The sequence below is a fragment of the Taeniopygia guttata genome, chromosome 1 (genome assembly GCF_048771995.1).
Source record: "Taeniopygia guttata chromosome 1, bTaeGut7.mat, whole genome shotgun sequence".
NCBI classification, from domain to species: Eukaryota; Metazoa; Chordata; class Aves; order Passeriformes; family Estrildidae; genus Taeniopygia; species Taeniopygia guttata.
In genome coordinates this window covers 20,831,865-20,852,322 of record NC_133024.1, presented here as the reverse complement: position 1 = coordinate 20,852,322, position 20,458 = coordinate 20,831,865, and the positions used below count along the sequence as shown (strand labels likewise).

The following is a 20,458-nucleotide window of genomic DNA, read 5'->3' as shown; positions in this document are numbered from 1 at the left end:
TAAGTAAGGAAAAAAGTTTATTAGTCTTATACTGCATCACACCAGGGGCAACTCTTTTTTGAACTTTCAGAATTTCTCATCAGCCCTGGTATACTGCCATGATTACCACAGAAGAAGCTTTAAGTCTGCTCTTAATCCCTGTGAATCCTTACTAAGGATGGGAGAAAATGGGGCTCCACAGAGGAAGGTAGAATGAAGAACTAAACTTGTATCCCAGCCACATACCAAGTGTGCAAGTCAAAAAAGATTTAAAATCATTATACAGATTCAGAAATCAGACCATGCTTCAGCCTCTTGTCCTAGTTTAGGGCAAATTTGGGGAAAACCCTCTGAAAGGAGCCCCCAGGAAATAAACCCCCACGGCCCCTCCCCACCCACCTGGTTCAGGGAAAAATTTCCTCTGAGAGAGAAGTGGAAAAGAACCTGTTTATTCAACGAACAAAGCACTCCCCAGCACCAAAACAATTAACAACACCAGATGACAACAAAACTCTTTCACCACTCTGAAGAGATGAACAAATCCAGAAAGTCTTTCCTAGGAGTGGTCGCCCGGGTCTGGACACTGGGGATTGCTCTCCAGCACTGGGGATGGCTGCTGCAGATCACAAAATGCAGGCTCCTGGTGTTCCTTGGTGTTTCCCAGATCCCAGTCCAGAGCAGGTTGGATGGTATTCAGGAAGAGGAAAGGAAAAAGCAACAGTCCAGGGAAAGAATTGGACTGCTTAGCTAATCTAACTAGGAAGCAAAGGCAAAAGCAGAAGCAAGCAAAGCAAGCAAGCAGGCAAAGCAAGCAAGCCAAGCAAGCAAGTAAGCAAAGCAAAAGCCAGCCAGCCAGCCCTAGCCTTTTCTAGACAGCAGACCATGGGGAGAGGTGAACCAGATGATAACAAGGCAAAACAAACCTTCACTTTCAGAGTCAGTTCTGAAAGCACAGAACATAATATCAAATGTAAACAGAACACATGATTGGAGATACAAACACCATAATGTCACCCTAGGACACCTCTCTAGCTATGCATTTTCAGGTCTGTGCAGAGACCCATAGGAGACTTTGTGACCCAAGCTTTGCAGGAGAGAGGCAGATGTTTAAACTTTCTGCATCTCACTCTAGATAAAACAATGAGCAATCTGTTGTGATGAATGCTGTCTGTGTGCCATGTCCTTCTCCTCATCTGTTGTTTACTCTTGCAGCTAAACAAGGCTCTGCAGGACATTTCCTAATGTCTTTTGGAGACTCATTTGTCGTTCTGCATGAAGATGTGGTACTGCTGTTACCTTGCTCTGCTGGCACTGAGCTGGGTGGCTGTGCTGGGCTCAGCAAACATCACTGGAATTGGAGCTCCACTGTTCACTTGGGTATGTGAGCAGAGTGACGGACAGAACCACCCAAACACAACCCATACCTATGAATAGCCACTGTCAGCCTTTCTAGACTATCTTTGCAATAATCTCTGCTTGAATACATGCTGTCCATCAGGTTGTCTCTTCAGACAGAAGCTGAAAGAGAAAGGAATGGTTGTTTGTATAGGAATATACTGCATTTTTCCTGTTTTACTTGTGTTTTGTAGCTGGATTTTTAAAAAGAAATATAAGAAGAAGAAAAAGAAGATGGAGAATTGGAAGAATTGGGAAGCATTTTCCTGCATACACAGTAATGGCAGAAAGTTTACATTGAACTGATGGATTTACTTGAAGCGACTGCAGTCAGAGGAATGTGCTTTTAGACACATGCACACAAGTATTTAATTTTAATACTGACAATATATTAGTGTGGACAGCTATTACACTTTCGTTTCTTTTCGTATTCAATTTCGTTTCTTCAAAGGATTGTTAAAAGATCTCATACTATTTGAGTACTGCTTACATGTACCGTAATTTGTATTCTTCACCAGTAGAGGACAGCACGAACCCAGCTATGGTCCCAAAAGTTGCTCTACCTTTTTTTTCTCCTTTCTTCAACCAACAGTTAAAGTCAATGGAAGTTTGCTTGCTACCTTTTTCTCAAGAAGAATACTTGCACTCCTTACTGAATATTTCTCAGTGAAGTAAAATTTAAGCATATTTTTTTATCACTGGCAGAAATCTCTAATGATCAACATACTCACAAAGCTGTTGTTCTGCCTCTTTTCTTCCTTCCAAGATACCTTTGACCTGGGAGATCCTGTAACATTTCTCACGGACACACAAAACACAGAAGTTAAATCATAGGTGAGTCTGACAGGCTGACAGATAAACAAGCTGTGTTCTACTCCAGTTTGCAGATGTCACCAGCCTGCAGTTTGTTCTTTTCTTAATGTTGCTTTCCAAGATGGGAAGCACAGGAACTGCATCCGCTTTGAAAAGCACTAAGGAAAACAGGGTCTTTGTCTTAAAACATATTTTATCCTACCCTAGGCAAATCTCACCCATTCAGGCAGGTAGAAAGGATGCTGGTAAAGGGATGAGCTGAAGATTCTGCACTGCAGTTCATAGTGGGTATTCACAGGAGGCGTCTGGTTCTTCCTTTCTATCTAGGAATTATCTAATTCATAAGATACAATGAATTGCTCTAAATCTCACATTATTTCAGCTTTTGCCTTAGTTCTTGTTTGTGTTCCTTAGGTCTAGCTCACCCACATGTATGATCTGGGCTCTGGGCTGTCTCTGGCTGCCACGCCTGGCTGGCCCTGTTTGGTTTACTTTGGTAGCATGGAGTTGACACAGCTTCTGCCCTATTGTCCTTGTTATGCTTGGCTTCCTTCTGCTCCCCAGTGTTGGAGAACAGCTGGACTTTGCTGTTCCTCACACTCGCCCACCTCACAGTAGCTCAAAATCTGCAGAAAAATGACACACAAAAAACATAAAAATTTTTCTTTGACTATTGCCTTGGTAGTACTTCTATATCCCTGCTTATGTGAGTCCTACTTGTCTAAGTTTATAGTTTATTTTTTAAAAGTAAGTTACAAGAATTTTTCCAAGTCAGGATGCTTTAATGAAAAGCTTGTTTTTAAAATAATTCTTTTGAATGGTCTCTTGTGACTTGAAAAAAGCCTACTCCCACTATTTATACCCCAAAATTTAAAACTGAAGTCAACATCTTCTGGGAAATGCAGGTTTGGAGTTGCACATATGCACTGTGGCTGGGTATAGATAATGGTGTAGGTACTGTTAGGGAATTACTGAATTATTTTACTAAAGCTGCTTAATTATGAATATTTAAGATGAAATTGCAGGATGATTTCCAACCACCCAAGCTTTAAGTTTGTCAAATGCTCTCCTGTTAGCTGCAGGGGGCAAGTTGCTGGCAACAAATTAGACTTTGCCAAAGCTTTGAAGCTTTTGTTTGATTGAGGGCATGTAACTCTATATGAGATGAGTGAAAACCAGGTTAGAATGCAACACAGAAAACTGCAAGTTTTATTACACATTTACTTCATCTTTACCTTCTTTAGTTTAGGTTTCTGTTGTGAGCTTCTACACAAGGGTGTGAAGCAGAACATTGCCGACTTGGCAAGAAATTATCAAACCCTTAATCTCTTTTGGTTCACAAGAGAATTTCTGTTGTTTTTTTGAAAAAAAAAAATGAGTTGGTAATAGGGTATTTAGGGGCAACCCTTCTGAAGGTGCACTGGATTGTTCTTGTGTTCATTCAACAAGCAGAGCCAAGAGTCTGTAGCTCTGTCTGCCTGTACTTTGTATTTCTGTCTTTCAGTTTTTTATCTACAGCATTTGCCACACATGCTCCTGCTCCTCTGCAGGCATTCACTATAATGCACTGAGTCTGGTCACCCCAGCTCTCACAGGGAATTCAGTGTTTGTCTCCACTAGAATTTGAATTGTAATGTTTGTCTGTGCCATGTTGAGTACACATGTAACACTCACAGCCACTTTTCCTCAGAGCAGTAAAATTGATATCCATTGAGCAGCTTTTCAAAAATGCAGCTGTTGGGAACAGCACATAATTAAATATCTCTAATTCAGATCCCAAGTCTCTACTACAAAATGTCTCTAAGTTAACTTCAGAAAAGCTGTATCTATTTTCAGGTTCATTTGACTCTTCCTGCGTCTTCTAAACCCTACAGAAACACTTCCTTCCCAGAAATGCTGTTTCAGCCTTGCCTTGCCTTGTCTCCAGGAAAATGTCCATTTGCTTACTGAACATTGATGAGCCCTGGACAATGCAGTGACAGTTTACATAGAACATGACTCATTAGCTCTGGGGAAAAAACAAACAACTTGTGTCAGTTTTGAAGTGAAGTTGAATTATGGGTAGCCATTTCTTGCCATCCAAAGTTGAGAGAAGTTGTGGTGTTACGTCAGTTGAGGTGTGTAGGATTTGTAATTTTCTCTCCCCACCCCCCCATTCCACTTCCCCCTTCCCTTGCGTTCCCCCTTTGTCCTGTGTTCCCTTATCACTCCCCCTTCCCCCGCGGTCCCTTGTCCCAACCCTGCGTTCCCTTATCTCTCCCCCTCACCATGCGGTCCGGTCCCTGTTCCCCGCCCCCCCGCCTTTCCCCTCACCACGTGGGCCATCCCTGCCCCCCCCTGCGGCTTTCCCGTTGCGGTCCCCTGGGTTTCCCTACCCCTGTCCCCTGCCCCCCATCCCATTGGCCGCGACTCACGTTCCCCCCGCCCCCGGCACAGGGTATAACCGAGCCCCGCTCGGTCCCCCAGGGTCTCAGAGAACACGCTTCCACAATAAACACGTGTTTGCACCCAAGCCCCGTGTCGCCATTTTGTCTGTTCCCGCGCTAAAACTGAGCCTCGCAGAGCCAAGGGGAAAGTGGCCGCCGCCTCTCCTCCCCTCCTCGCCGTGCCCGCAGGCGTCCGCCCGGAGCCGATCTCGCATGGCAACAGAGGTGTAACAATTTCTGAGAGGTAATTTATGTATGGATATGGCCTTACAGAGGACTCTGGGTATTGGTTTTGAATAAAAAGTTCTGCTTTACTTGACTTACAATTTCTGTAAGTTCTGTTTTGAGTTCCTACAGGGGAATCTCAACAGACCAAGACTTTGCCTTTTAATCCTCCTTTTTCATGATCTTTAAAGCATCCCAAGTGTTGTCTCAGCACTGATGATATGGGCAGCAGTAACCAGTAAACTTCTTTTTAAATGCCCCATATTTTCTCAAATTTTGAGCTGTGTCAGGTGTAGGCCTACCTTACACTTTCTGTAGCCTCTTACTTCCCAAAAGTAATCCTAAAAAGTCATGATAGATAGTACAATGTAAATTATTCATAATCTCAGGCCCACTTAGTTCTGTGATCTCTTCTTAGAGAAATAATAAAGAGCTGGGAAGAGCTATAGATGGCTTTAATGAGGTTAGTGAAACCATCAGCACCTAATACACATTCTAAGGTCTGTTTGGGTTGTGTGAAGATAAAGCAGTACCTACTGAACAATTTCCAATACGCTGATTAGTCTGCAATGCTAGCAATTACTCTTGCTCTGTTAAAATAACACAGTACCCTTTATTTTGAAAATATGTTGTCTGTGTACAAAAAGAATGCGACTCAATATGAATACGTAGTGGCCCTGTTTCTTGCATTCAGTCTCTCTAGTCTGGGTGGGATGTTTCTGAGGAGATTCCTTTCTTAGCTTTATGTTACTGCCTTCGCAAAAGATGGGAGCTATCTTCTTAAAAGCATGAGGGATTATATTACATTTTTATTACAATACATCCCTCTGCCTGGTGATGGAATCTAGCTGAGAGAAGTGTCTGGAAAGGGCATACCCTCCCCCAGCTTTGGTTATCTCAAGCAAACTCTGGGGTATATTGTCATTCTTATCTGATATTTCTTAAAGTTTTTTTTGAAAGAATTACTTGCAGACAAAAGAATTCTTTTGTCTGCAAGTAATAGTATTTAATCTTCTCTTTCATGACAGATATGCATAATATAATGGTTTTGGTTCTTTTTTCCCTAGAAAGGAAGACTGCCACAAATTCAATGCTAGGCAAGTAATCATGCATCTATCATGAGCAAGGACACATACTCAGCAAGTATTTTGGGCTTTATTCTTTCTGCAGGAATACTGCTGGTCTTGCTTGAGGCCACCAGGCACAATAGAATTTAGAAGTCTGTGATATTTCTTGGAGATAGGATTCTTGCACAGAAAGGCAAATTTCTTGTACAACAGATGCTAATCTAAATGTTCTGATCACTTGATCGAATGCTCCATAAAGCAAATATTTCAATGGGCTATTTTATCAGACTTGACAATAACACTTTTAGCTTGAAGGAATAATGCTAATATTAACTTTTAAAATTCAAAGCCATATAACTTCCTATATAATAAATAAGAATAGATATCAACCCATATTATCAGTGCTGCCTGACATGTTTACCCCAACTGCCAAGCTACAATCTCTTTTACTACGGCAGTCCTCTTTTCTGTTTCCCTTTAATATTAACAGAGTGTTTATTCCTTTACCCTCTTTAAACTCTTCCCAATCACATAGCCGTTCTCCTAAAGGAAATTACAGGCTGCAGAGAAATCTGGAGAAATATGTGTGTTTTAATACTAGCTGTATGTCATCCAGGATCGCACCGGAGATGACATTATTACTTTTCAATGGCAAAAGCTGGTCACATGGGAGGTGATGTTTTTATTATAATCAGCTGCAGAGATCTGGGGAGGGTGAGCTCATCTGCAGCTGAGTATGTTTGAACTTTTGCACCTTTTAGTACCTTTCTGTGAGCAGAGGAAACTCTCTCCAAGTGGATGTATTAGGGAGTTAGGTTTCCTGTAAATGCTGAGATCTTAGAAAACAGCCACAGGAAATGAACATTGCAAAATAAAATAGAACTGAAGAATTATGATGTTGATTATTGAAGCAAAGTAGTTTCATCTGGGTTCTGTAGGAAAGGATTATTATGGTTTAAATATCTGATTTGATTTGAGTCTTCCATCCACAGAATTACTCAAAAGACTTCTTGAATCTAGGTCATATTACTCAAAGCAGATTCCACTTAAACTGTGGCCAGCCATTATGCTCTGGGTCTCCTGGGAGATGCTGAGCACCCCCTACTCCTGTCTGAAGCTTCAAAAACTGGTCTTTTGTCAAAGCCTGAAGAAACATATCACATCTGCTTCCCTGGGACAATTTCCAGACAATATGCATTTAATTAACTTTCTAAGTAATAAATGGAAATCTAGTGGCACATCTGGTGCTGCCTTCAAATCAATTTACAGTGGTTAAATAGATTTGAACTAGCACTTGCTCACATTAAGACACTGTCACGCAGCTCTTTGTTCACCCCACTAACTAGGCTATTAAACAGTGTCTTTTGCCTTAATGTAGATTTTGCTGAAAAAAAAGATTACATTTTGCACATGCTGGGCTTTAAGGCAGTTAATGAAATTAAAGCAAAGAACTCCCAGCACAGTAGGAAACCCAGATAAGACGAACAATAGTTTAGTCAGCACATTTCTGCTCCCATGGGAGCTGAGGCTAATTATCAGGGCCAAGGCATCAAGCATCCATAGGGGTGAGGAGATGACAGCACAACAGCATTTCTCTGCACAACTGCCCTAATCAAATTTATTTACACATTCTGGGGAATCAATGCTTTTGAAACACATTTTCCCAGTGCAGACGGGGAAGTGAAGGTAATGGATCCATGTAGTTGTCCTACTAAGTTTTCACAGAAATTTGCAGTTTGGAAAGCAGCTTAAGCAGTTTATACAGTGCCATCCATATGGGTCAACCCTGGGTAATTTTGGAAAAGATGTATCAAAGGACAAAAGGAGTTTACAGAGGGAAAGTATTCAAGTCTGGAAATCATCTCTACGCAAAACAGACACTTTCTTTACCCTCACCCCCCCCCCCCCCCCCGCAACTTAACAAAAAGTCAAAAAACATTCCACAGTCATCAAAGCATATTCTCTTATCACCAAGCTGGCTTTGAGTTAACAGCACACTTATTGATCTTTCACTATTTTCTTTACTAAACCAGATCATAAAAGGTGAGAAAGAACAGTTCTGTCTGAGCACTTTTATGAGCTGAAAGCATTATTTTCTGCTTAAGGCACAGGGCCAGATCTTTGAACATCTGGTTCAGATCCTTCTTTTTCCTGTGTGACAAAATATATTTGCATTTCAATTCCCTATCTACAAGGTGGGGATCATATTGTTTTATTGTTTTACAGAGGTGGTCAGTTCATGGAGTCTATGTGAGTGCCTGCATGGCCCAGTTAATGAAAATGTGCATTTAAGCTGTGTACAGTGGTTGGTTACTTCATGTTCTGATTATCCAGTCCCAGCTCTATCATTGTTTTTGTGGCTTCAAATTATTTATTCCAATATTGCCATTCATAATATGAGAAAAATGCTGCTTGCTTACTTCCAATGGCAGTTGTATGAATAAGTTGTTTACATTGCTTCCAAAAACGTGTTGTAAAGATGGAAATTATTTCAGTCACGTGAACTCCATCCACTAAGCTATCTTTTGCAAAGAGAGTTCTTCCACTGTTTTTTGCTGCTCCTGCTCATAGAGCTTCCTCCCTGTTGTTTCCTATATATGGAAAATTCCATTCAGGCTTCACACATTACTATCTCCCAACTTTCAGATGTACAAATCCAGCTGCAACATCGTGAAAGATGAGGAATGAGTAAATGATGGTTGCAGTCTGATGTTGGCCAGAACTCAGTTCAGATTTTATCTTAACGCTGCCTTTGGTGTCCAGGGAAAGGCCCTGACCTGTGGGCCCTGTTCCAGCTCGTGCATCATTGGAGTGCTGGCCCTTGGCCAACAGCCCAGCAGAAAGTCAAGTCATGAAACAGGAGAAATCTTTGAGTCAGCTCCTGAAATAGGTGCAGCGGTTGCAGGCAATGAAGTCTTTTTACCATCCGCTCTGGGACACATCTTTCCTTCCCAAGATTTCATTGTTTCCATAGCTTCCTGACAGTTTTCCAGGGAGATTGCAATCTCAGCCTACAAAGCACCAGGTGACTGATTCTAGCTGAAAATGATCTGTGGTAAACGGACAAATTTCTGAGGACTCTACTTTTCTGTAAGGGACTTGATTGTTTGGAACAAATTCTTCAGACATCTCCTTTGGGCTGATCTTTTCTGTTGAGAGTTAGTTGAGGAAAACCTACTAAATTGCTATACAAGACCACAACTTTCCCAAATGTAAATATGCCAAATATCTGGTCCTGCTCTTATATCCTAATAATTTTTCCTTTTAATCTTTCACTTAAAATCACAGAATTATATTCTAAAAATTACAGATTAAAATGTTTTACAACCTGGTCAGTCCGGAGATGGCACTGTTCATCGTCCAGCAGGTCACAGGCGAGAAATCCCAGGTGCGCTTCTGGTTTCTCTCCTCCTGGCTGTCCTCCAGACGAGCTGTCTTGGTGAAGGTCAGGATGTTTTGTCTTGAGCTTTCCGCTCCCTCTCTCTCTCTGGAGTTTTTGGAGAGTGTGTGTGCCTTTTTCCAGTGAAGGCTGGATGCTCCCAAAGACAGACCAAAATTTTTTTAGCCCTATAGGGCAAGATTTCTACCCATCCGGTAGAGATAGCTCCAAATGAGATGAAAGCTTTGTTGTTGTGGGTGCGGTGTAATCACCCACACACAAACGCACATCTTTTGTTTGAGTTAAATTTTTGGCTAGGGATCAATAAGTAGCTATATTACCAAGCCACAAAAAAAGATAAGACTGCTGCATAACTTTTGCCTTCAGCAAGTACAATAGAGTCACCTTCACATCGCGGCATTTCAAACCAGACAGCTAAGGCTCCTATGGGAGCACAAGGGGGAAGATCGCCCAGCCAGCAGCTTGGGGCAGTTTTCCTCACCACAGACCCAGGGGAAGCAGGATTGCCTCCCGTGGAGGATCAGGGGTATGGTGTCTCATCACGCCCTGCGTCTCCGGGTTCCCACTGTTTCTCAGCCTCCCTTGAACCTCAATCCCTAAGCTCTTCTGATGCAGAAACTCCCCAGATGGTGAGAGATAAGCCAGGCACAGCCGCAGCCCTCGGTGGGGGAAGGGACGGGGCACTGTCCGAGTCCAAACCCGCGGCGGGGGGGGCAGCGGCGGCAGTGGCTCCGGTGGGGGAGGGGGCAGACGTGAGTGAAGAGCAGAGGGAGGAGGGAGAGGAGAGTGCTCTCACAGCTGCGCGGGTGGGGAGTTCAAAACAGCCCGCAGTGCAGACAAGAGAGGGGGGAGCAGCGGGAACAACACGGGCAGAGGAGGCGGCGGGAACGTGGGTGCAGTGGTCATGTGTCCTGAGTGTCCCATGACGCGTTCCATGACGAGAGTCCGTGAAACTGCAGAAGTGGCTGCCCAGCAGGCGCGGGGGAGCGGCTCCCGGTTCACAGCAGGGGTCCTGGCCAGGCGGGCGGCTGAAAGAGAGTGGGACTCTCCTCTCGCCGCGGTGCTGACAGCACACATGCGCAGGACGGTAGAGCAAAACCCGGAAGTCGGGGAGGGGGATCTCTCGCATCTCGAGAGCGCGGCACTGGAACAGACTGCGCGGCGGCCACGGGGGGAGACCCGAGCAGCGCGAGGCTGGGCGGGACGCGCCGCAGGGCTGCGACAGCGCGTGACGTGGCGGGCGCGCGCTGATGACATCAATGAAGCGCGGAGCCACGCTGGGAGTTGGCACTGCCACGGGGACCGGGCGGGACGACCCAGAGCGGGACCAGGGCAGCACCAGGCCCGGCCGGGAGAAGGGGGGAGGCATTCCCGAGGCGCGGCCGTGCCAGAGCCGGTGCAGGCAGGGTGTGGCCGGGATGGGCGTTCCTTCCCTCGTTCCCATGGCGACACAGACAGGGAGGGGTGAATCCAGGCTGCGCATGTGTTTGTGGGAGTCAAAGTGAAGGCAGAAGTGACTGACAGAGTGGGCACTTCATTCGGAGGGGCAGATTGCAGGCGCGGGCTCGGCACAGCCGACACCGGGCTTGAGCGGGGAGGGCGAGCAAGAGAGAGGCGCAGCCACCCTAATGCAGGCAGAAGCGGGGCGTGACTGTGCCAGAAGTGCTCCCCTCCGCACCACCCATGCCAGTGCAGGCGGGGGCTGGGCAGAGCCAAGGCAGGGATTCCCTTTGGTCACTGCCTCTCCACAGCAAGTGTGAGCGAGGCACCGCCCATCTCCTTTCACCAGTGGCGGCAAACAACAAAACCACAGCAGCCAAAGCAAACAACCTTTTACAAGCACATCCATTGTACGAAATATCTTGCAGCAATGCTGAGGGATGGGACTCCACCATTCACCCCAAAAATGAGATGCAGTTAAGTTGCCTTTTGAAATCATTGCAACATAAGGGTTTCTTCCAAACTTTTCCAATGTTTCTAAACATTAACCCCAGATTTTTCAGTTAGGTCACAGAATTGATCAACAAGACACACCCAGCCGGTGTGATGATAAGTAATGATTGTGGAACACAATGTGAAAAAGAGATATTTTACCATAATGAAAATTGAAATAGAAAATTAAATAGCATGAAATTTTAGTAATTTATTATATTAAGGTTTAAGTTAGGTTGCATTTTAACATTCTATTAATGATAGAATTGATTTTTATATAGTTTGGTTTGAGTTTAAGTTAAGTATTGTTTAATTAGAGTATATCACTTTAAGTTTATTTTAGGTTTGGGCCCTGAAGAAGTTAAGTTTATAAAGGTTTAATTGATAATGGATTTATATGTTATTAATTTGATACATATGGATTTCATAAAGTTAATATAATTTAAGGATTCTTTACCAAGATTTTTATATATTGAGTTTAAGTACTGTTTGATTCAAAAATTATTTTAAGTTTTTCAAAGTTCAAGTTTATTTAGCTAATAAAGTTTAGTTGTTTTTCTTTAAGGATGAAAAGGTTTTGACAGAAAGAGTTCACGAAATAATAATGAACATTGATTTAAGGAGAAGACACAATTTATTGTATCCTTGGTTTTGTTTTAGTCTTTTCTGTTTTATTATAAGTTTATCAGGATATAAGAGTTTTAAAGGAATTTATTTTGAGTTTTCTGAGATTGATTTCATTGTTTAATAGTCAGTTGTATAGTCTGTTATTTCTTTGTATAATGATACAAAGGGTGTTTGTTTCCAAATACTTTCTTTTATTTTTAACTATTTAAGTGTTTTATAAATGTTATTGTTAAGAAATCTTATCATGTTATCAGGTGAAGCCTTGTGCTTTGTTTTTTCATAGCAAATTTTTGTATGTTTATTGTTGTTTATGTAATCTTATCCAGGTTACATGCCACTCTGAAGTCTCATTTCGGATTTTAACTATATTGTGCATTTTTCTAGGTGAACTTTCTGGTTTGTTTTTATATCTTTTGTGAATGGAATCATTGATTTCTATTTTTTATCATTCTCAAATTTTTTTCAGAAGACCTCAGAGAGAGGTGCCTGAAGCATTCTGATAGCCTTTTGTCACTGTTAATCTAATGATTTCTTCCAACTGACATCCTTTTCCCTCAAAGAAGTTTCAAGAAAAATGAATCCTTGTGTCATTTGATCAATTTATCAGTTTGAATGTCAAGTGTTTATTTTATATGAAAATGTTATAATGAGTTGTTATGTTTAAAGTATCATATATGTATTGTTGGTATTAGCTTTGTTTAAAAGAATATGTTAAAGGACATCACTCCAATTTAAAGTTTGGGTTTTGGCCAGGCCCTGATTTTAACTTGGACGGATGAGTTTGCCAGCAAAATCCAGAGGTTTTTGCACAAAAATGAATGACATGTAGATCACTTTGATCCACCAATTTGATCCCACAAATGGGACAGCTGACACAACTTTGAGGTGAAGCTTGTCAAGCCCAGCCCGGGAAGGGATGCCAAGAGTTTTCACTGGAAACAAATGTTTCAGTTGTCTGCAGACTCTGAACTGCTGGCACAATGTTTCTAATGATCATGCTTTGTTCAATTTTATATATGTTATTTAGAATATCTTTCTTTTGAACTTTCTTGAATTGTTATTGATTTCAATAAGTTTTATGCATTTTATCACTGAGGTATTTTGTCTTATTCTATACTATGTTTTATATTTCAACCTTCCTGTTTCAAAAGAGAAGAAGAGAAAGAGAATAAAAAGAAAAAAAGAAAAAATAAAAGGAGTGAAGAAGTGCCTGAAATAAGGCTGGAATGAGGATGAAGAGTTTGTATATTTTAATCTTTTGAAATAATTCTTTTGTAGACCTGATTTCGCTGATCACTGAGAGAAATATGAGGAGAGTGCCAGACACTGGACAGATCAAATTGAAAAAAAATCATTCAAATTAATAACTTTGAGCAAGGATTGTGTTAATGTTTTCACAGGAGTTGAAAGTGTTTTGTTTTTTTTTTTAGCTTACAGGCCCTCAAAAGCAATTCTCACAGATTTAGAGATGATAGCTCAGATCATTATTATGGCAAGGACCATGTTGCTGACAATGTCAGGCAAAGATTTCTTAATCATTAATTTACCTTTAAAGAAAAAATATTTTGAGTGGACAATCCAAAGTCACAAGATATTTCAATCACATTGTTAGGGTATCCAGAAGTTTGCACAGTTCATTTTCCAGGTCACAGAATGTTAGATGCAAAAGTAAGTTTTAGAGAAAAACCAAAAATAAGTCAGGAACCGGTGAAAGGAGTGACAGTGTTCACTGATGGTTCAGGGAAAACTCAAATCAGTGATCACATGGAAAAATTCAAAAACGGGGAAATGGGAATCAGATGTCAAAATGGTACAGGGTTCACCACAAATTGTAGAATTGATAGCAGTAGTCAGGGTTTTTCACTTATTTCAGGAGGCCTCAATCTGATCAGAGATTCAGTGTATGTTGCAAATGTGGTCAAACGATTAGAGAAATCACTTTTAAAACACACGGACAATGAAATTTTATATTCATATCTATCATGCATGAAAATAATCCTAGAAAACAGAGAACATAAATATTTTGTTATACACATCAGAGTGCATTCTTCACTTCTGGGGTTTTTAGTAAAAGGGAATGCTCATGTAGATAGACTCACAATGCCTATCTCACAGACACTTCCAGATATTTTCGAGCAAGCAAAATTGAGCCATGCATTTTTTCACAAAAATGCCCAGGCATTGATGGAATCCTTTAACCTTTCTAAAAGCAGGCAGAAGAAATCATCAGTGCTTGTGTGCCAGAGTGCCAGTTTGTGCAGCCTCCTGTATCTACGGGAGTGGTCAATCCAAGAGGTTTGAAAAAGCCTTCAGCTGTGGCAAATTGATGTCACAAAATATGCATCCTTTGGGAGGCTCGAAAACATTCATGTTTCAGTTGACACATTTTCAGCGGCAATTTTTGCATCATGACATACAGGGGAAACCACAGAACATGCCTGCAGACATTTTTTACAAGCATTTGCATCATTAGGGGTGCCACAAGAAATAAAAACAGATAATGGTCCAACTTACACAAGCAAGGTGCTTGACAAATTTCTGAAAAAATGGAGAGTCAAACACATTTTTGGTATTCTTTAGTCTCCCTCAGGTCAAGCAAGCATTGAAAGAACACGTCACACCCTGAAATCCATTTTGGTAAACAGAAAAGGGGGGAGGCAGGCACAACACCTTATATGCGGTTGAACAAAGCTCTGTATGTGTTGAATTTTTTAAATGGTTCTTTCTCAGAGCCCACTCCACCAATTGTCAGACATTTTACAAACAGCACACAAGCAAACCTAAGGGAGAATCCTTTAGTTTTGGTCAGAAACCCAGAAACCCAAATCAAAAGCCCATTTGCATTAATAACTTGGGGCGAGGGTTTCGCTTGTGTTTCTATAGGACGAGGACTGAAGTGGGTGTCAGCAAGGCACGTGAAACCTTATTGGGTGCAGACGCCAGTGGACATGGACCCAAGAAGCAGAGAGGCAAGCACACAGACGACAGCAAACAGCGATGCTGCAGACATTTCATCAGACAACAATTAACAACTCAGAGACTTGGGGTTTTTTTTTAGGGAATCAAGTGTTATTTGGGTGTTGCTGCATTGTGGGGTTTCTCACAGAGGGTGGGGACATGGACATGGGGTTCAGACAGATAGTGTTCATGTGCTTCATTCTTTTGCCTGTTGCCTTGGGCAATAGGACAGACTTTCCCATGAGACAACCAAGGGAAAATGTGTGGGAGACTTTGGCAAAAGCAGCGGGTCTGGACAGCATTTGCCTGACCCATTCAAAATTGGGGAAACGATTTTCAACATACTTGGTAGGTGTGCCAGGGGAGAAATGGCCAATCCCAAAGGACATCCCTCCAAAGGTTCTGAAGTCTGTTATGGATCCTGTGGAAGGATGGCATGTTTGGACACAGTTCCTTCCTGTGGCTCACTTTGAACCTCTGGAATTGGACATCTATGGGTCAACAAAAATGAAATTCTATATCAAACTCAATCCATTGGGAGTGACAGAGACAGATAACCACATGACAGATGTCAGTCCAAACCAGCTCTCTTACAGAAATGCATCATATTGGTGTAATTACACCAAAATGATGAGCAAACCATCCCTCCAAAATCCAACCATTCTACCAAAAGGGATGCTTTTGAATTTGTGGGGACAGAATTTGGCCTGCTATCCCTGCAAAAATCAAGGGTGGTCCATGCAGCATTGAAAGATCTTTTGTTAACACGCAGCATGACTTTGATAAGAGAGCAAGGAGGAAAAAATCTAATGAATGAAGTGATCCAGATTGCGACAATGATAATGCTAACACCAAGAAAAATGGCTCGGAAAAATTGAATGGTTCTGCTTTCACAGCAGGTGGCATCAAAAAGAGCCTTGGTACAGTTGGATCAAAAGAGGTTGTGGGCAGAGTAAGGATGCCCATGCTGTTTCTTTTGCATCAAATGATTTGTTAGCTAACAATATGAAATGAGAACAAAGCAGCAATTGATCATCTATTGTGAACACATGGACACAAGACTGATAAATTTGAAGAGGTATCATAAGAGAAAACACACCTGGAGAAAAATTAAATCTTAGATGGATGGTGCGTTCAATTTGTTTTACCTTTCACAGTTGTAGAAGGAGATTTTGAAAAAAGTTGTATATAATTATAGGGTAATGTAATTCTTCTGATGTTTCTGCTGTGCTTGCTTCAGTGCATGAGGCAGACCATGGACAAAGTTGTCAAAGAAGTGTTCTTGGTTGAAATAGGAGAGGGAGATATGGGAATCAAGGGCTTCCCTCTGGCTGCCCTGGAGGGCCTGGGACCCTGGCAGGGGGTCAAGAACTCCCTTGTACAGAGCCCCCAGAGACACTGTCTGTGATCTCTGTCCATGGAAAAGAGTTTTCAATCTTACAGGATGAATTACAAGCTCTGAGTGTTTGATATAAGTAATAATGTGTGGCACGGGTGCAAAAGTAAAATTTTAAGTTTCTAGATTAGGGGTTCAAAGGGGACAAGATGGAGGAAATTTATTGTGTCTTGTCCATTTTCTCCTTCTTCATGCCCTCCATGTTTCACTGTAATGTTGGCATTTTTCTGTTGGTTTAGGCTGGGGACACACTGTTCAACGTAGATGATAGATATTGGCACATTATTGCAAATATAGCACACGTAGTTTCTGGTATATAATGTTTGTAACATCCCACTGAGGGGCAGAGCCCGGCACACTGCCCTGCAGGACAGACCTGTGGCAGGGCAGCAGAATATATTTTAGATAAGCAAGAATAAACAACCTTGAAACCAGCACAGACGAATTATGACTTCTTCTTTGGCAACGGGGCAGAAAGACAGAGACTTTTTACAGTCTTGGAATCATCAATACCACAGATTCCGACACTTCCCTTTACATTTGCCCATAAGATATGATTTAGTGAACCTTTTCCTTCCCGTCTGCTGCAACTGGCTGTCCCGAGTTCTTCAGGAGTCTCTCCAAATCCATTTTCACTACCATTTTTATTACTCCTATCTCGTTCATGGGAGAGCTTGACACTACAAGGCTGCAATCTCATCCAACAATTCACATCTTTCTCACAAAGTCTTGCCCAAAGAACACTTCAGGACCAGTGCTGGCATAGAAGTTGTGGTGTTGCACCTCAAGAGGAGTGTGTGTCATTGCCTCTTATGTCTGAAAATGAAAAGAGACTGTGGAACTGATTATTTCCAGTCACAAATTAAAAAAACAAAACCAACAAAAACAAACAAACAAAAAAGCAAACAAAAAAAACTAGGCTTGAAAAAACATTACTATTTAAAGAAGATGCAGGGCCAGGGAGTCTTTATTCTATCTTTAATTTTTTTCAAATTTTCTGGTTGATTTGGGAATATTTTAAAATTATTTTAACAATTATGAGGGTCATAAACCCACCCTTTTGTACCATCTTTTATATCTCTCTCTCTCTCTTATTTTTTAATTTGGACTTTGACTATTGAAATCCATACACAGTCATCACTTGCCAACATCCAAGTGCTGGCAATAACAGAAAAAACCTCCCCAGTCTGTGGGTTTTTAGCCACAATTAGCCCTGTGCAGAAAACTTGGATTTCACATAAAACAATCCTATTTCATCTTTAAATGTTATCAAAAGCTCTAATGTTTATTTATGTCTTTATTAGCAAAGTTTAAAGCTTTAATGCTTCTTTAAGTTTTAAAGATTTTAATATTTTCAGGCTTTCTTCCATTTAAAATTAAAATTCTCTGCTATTTCAGTTAAATGCTACACCAATTTCTTTGAGTTATTTTTGCCTCCAGTTCTAGCTCTGAATTTCATCAGCACCAGTTAGGGCTGTCCATCAGCAGCACATTACTTAAATCTGTACAAAAGATATCAAGCTTTTCATCATTAATTTGGTATTTCTAGAATATACTTTCACATTTTGAGTCTCTTCACTACAGTTTGTTTCATTCATCATTGTACTGATGGGGTTGCAGGTCAGCTCAGCTCAGTTTGTGTTGGTGGGACTGCAACAAAAGATCAGACAAAATCAAGCTGCTCTCCAGTTTCTTTATCTGGAAGAGAAAGAGCTGATATCAACAATTTCATACCCTGAGTCACAATTTTAAGAACAAGCAAAGTACAAATTCTTGAAACAAATTAATTTATTTGCAAAGGAATTACCAATCTCACCTGCATCTATTTCTGAAACAGAAAATTTGATTGAAGCTCTTCCCTTTGGATCTTAGCTGCCAGACATTGTCTTTGCAGGTCCCAGGTTCTTACATTATAGTCTCACCTCAAGGTTCTGTTGACATCTAAGGCTCCCCTGTAGACAGCATTAGGCAGAAATATATTACTAAACATTACATTTGTCTCTGACACTGATGTATGGACATAGGATTTCCTTTAGACTGGATACAAAGCCCTGAAACATGCCACACTTAATTCCCCTCTTTCACCTTCAAAAGGACAAAAGAAAGGGTGCTCTTAATTATTTTCCTAATCATAAATGTGATCTGTTCTCCTCAAGCATGGAAATTTATCAAAAAAGAGCTTCAGCACTTGAGGAGCCTGACATCTAAAGTTTTTCTGCTTGCCACTGGTCAATGAGTTTGGGAGCAGAAATCAGTATAAACCAAATAATGATTCAACCTGGTATAGTGACGGAATCAATTCAGAGCTAATAACAAATAAGAATGCAGGCAGCAAACGAGAACAATATAGACAAAAGACAGAATTTGGAGCAGGTGCAAGTGATGAAAGATTGTTTCAAATTGGGTTTTGCATGCAAGAAGAAAAGCTAAAAGACAAAACTAAATCCTGACAAAAATGTAATACACTGGAGAGAATGTGAAGAGCAGTATCTTATCTATAAAACAGAGAGGAAATGTATGGAAATAATTGAAGTTGAAGATTCATAGTTTCTGATTAAGCTAAATAGATAAAGACTTACGTATGTTCTTAATTCCCACAGAAGCTAAAGACATTATTAAAATTTTACCTGTACTTAAAGTGCTTAATTAATCCTATAGTAATCATAGGCTCCTCCTTCAGCTTTCACTGAGCCGTAAGATTTACTGTATCCTGGGAATTTAAATTGCTCAATACTTTGAAACAATGTTTTTATTTAAATGTATAAAACCCACAGTTATAAGACACAATTCATCTTTAATGTTTTTCTAACTGTTCTTACTTAAAGGTTCTTAGTAGTACAGGCCATTGTTCCAATAAACATGAACTTGTTCAAGAGTAGAAGATAGTAAGAGATCCTTCCTAATATTTTCTTTCCCTATTTACACTGTTTAAATAAGAAAAAAAAAAAAAAAAAATAGGGCTTTCTTACCACCATCTTCTCTTAATTGTTTCATATATGAAGTGCAGCAAAAATGTAAAAAAAAAAAAAATATTCCTGGAATTTATGCTACTGTTTTCCTCAGATAATGACTTTCAGCACAGTAAAATTCACAGATGTTTCTTACTACAATAATCCAGAACTAAATGTTAAGTTCAAAAACACAAACCACTCGGCAACTAAATAACTCTAGAGTGTCAAATAAATGTGTCTTATGTACAGTCATGAGCCTCCCAGCTGAAGTAAATTAATACTGAACCTCAGATTCATTATTAATAAACATCAGGTTTATAAAGCCACCATGTCATGGTGGCTTTATAAATGTGTTTCTAAAGGATGAGACTAATTACATACATTGATGTGAGTAATATATAATCAATACCAATTTTCCTTTCTAAAAGGATGAATTTAAATTGTTGTTATTCTTAAAACATGATCATCGTAATAGGCAATAAAAACTGGAGCAAAGAAAAAATGAGAGCAAAGAGACGAGTAGAATGATTTTTACTGAAAGCTATAACAAAACCCAGAAATCCCAAATGAGATGGAAAAAAAAAAGTAGCCAAGAGCAACAAAAGCTAGGTTCTAGAACATCTAGACCTGGAACTATAGGACTTTCACCTACAGCACATCGCTTGGTGCCTTAAAATCGTGGAGTCATAACAGTCAGAAGGGACATTCAGGGGTTATCTAGTTCAACTCCTTGCTCAAACAGGTCTCATCAGATAAAGTTCATGAGGGCTAAGACAGTCCTGAACATCTCTAAATATGGAGGTTCTACAATGTCTTTGAGCAACCCAGTCCAGTGTTTGACCATCCTCATGGTATATTTTTTCTCTTTTACCTAGAACATGTAATTTACTGTTCTGCAATTTGTGTCTTTTGGCTCTTGTGTCATCATGGTGCACCTATGAGAAGAGGCTACTTTCATTTTCCAGTCCTGTCCTGCAGTCAGGGAGTTGCAAGCAGCAACAGGGTCTCCTTTTCTCCAAGGTGAAAATACCCAGCTCTATCAACCTCTTCACTGCATCATGTTGTCCAGACCCTCACTCTTTTGGAGGCTTTTTGACTGACTCTGTTCCATGTGTCAGTATTCTTCTCGTACTGGAGGGTTGACAGTACTGAGATGAGGTGTTATGAAAAATTGTTCCCCTTGCCCTCTCCTTAACACAGCTCAAGATGCTGTTGGCCACCTTGGCTGCAAGGGCACAGTGCTGACACACCTTCAAAATGTCCTCTAGGACATTGAGGTCCTTTTCTGC

At 40.9% G+C, this 20,458-nt stretch overlaps 2 long non-coding RNA genes across 2 annotated transcripts; one reads left to right on the top strand and one right to left on the bottom strand.

The window, feature by feature from the left end:
* Positions 1 to 412: 412 nt before the first annotated feature.
* Positions 413 to 10,101, bottom strand: LOC140682427 (uncharacterized). Its single transcript, XR_012054160.1, has 2 exons — positions 9,234 to 10,101; positions 413 to 2,161 (listed from the first exon to the last, which is right to left on the bottom strand). It is a non-coding gene; the product is annotated as an uncharacterized lncRNA (long non-coding RNA).
* Positions 10,102 to 10,118: 17 nt separating this feature from the next.
* On the top strand, positions 10,119 to 16,652 carry LOC140682426 (uncharacterized). The gene is made up of 2 exons (XR_012054159.1): positions 10,119 to 11,221; positions 12,331 to 16,652. It is a non-coding gene; the product is annotated as an uncharacterized lncRNA (long non-coding RNA).
* The last annotated feature ends 3,806 nt before the right edge of the window (positions 16,653 to 20,458 follow it).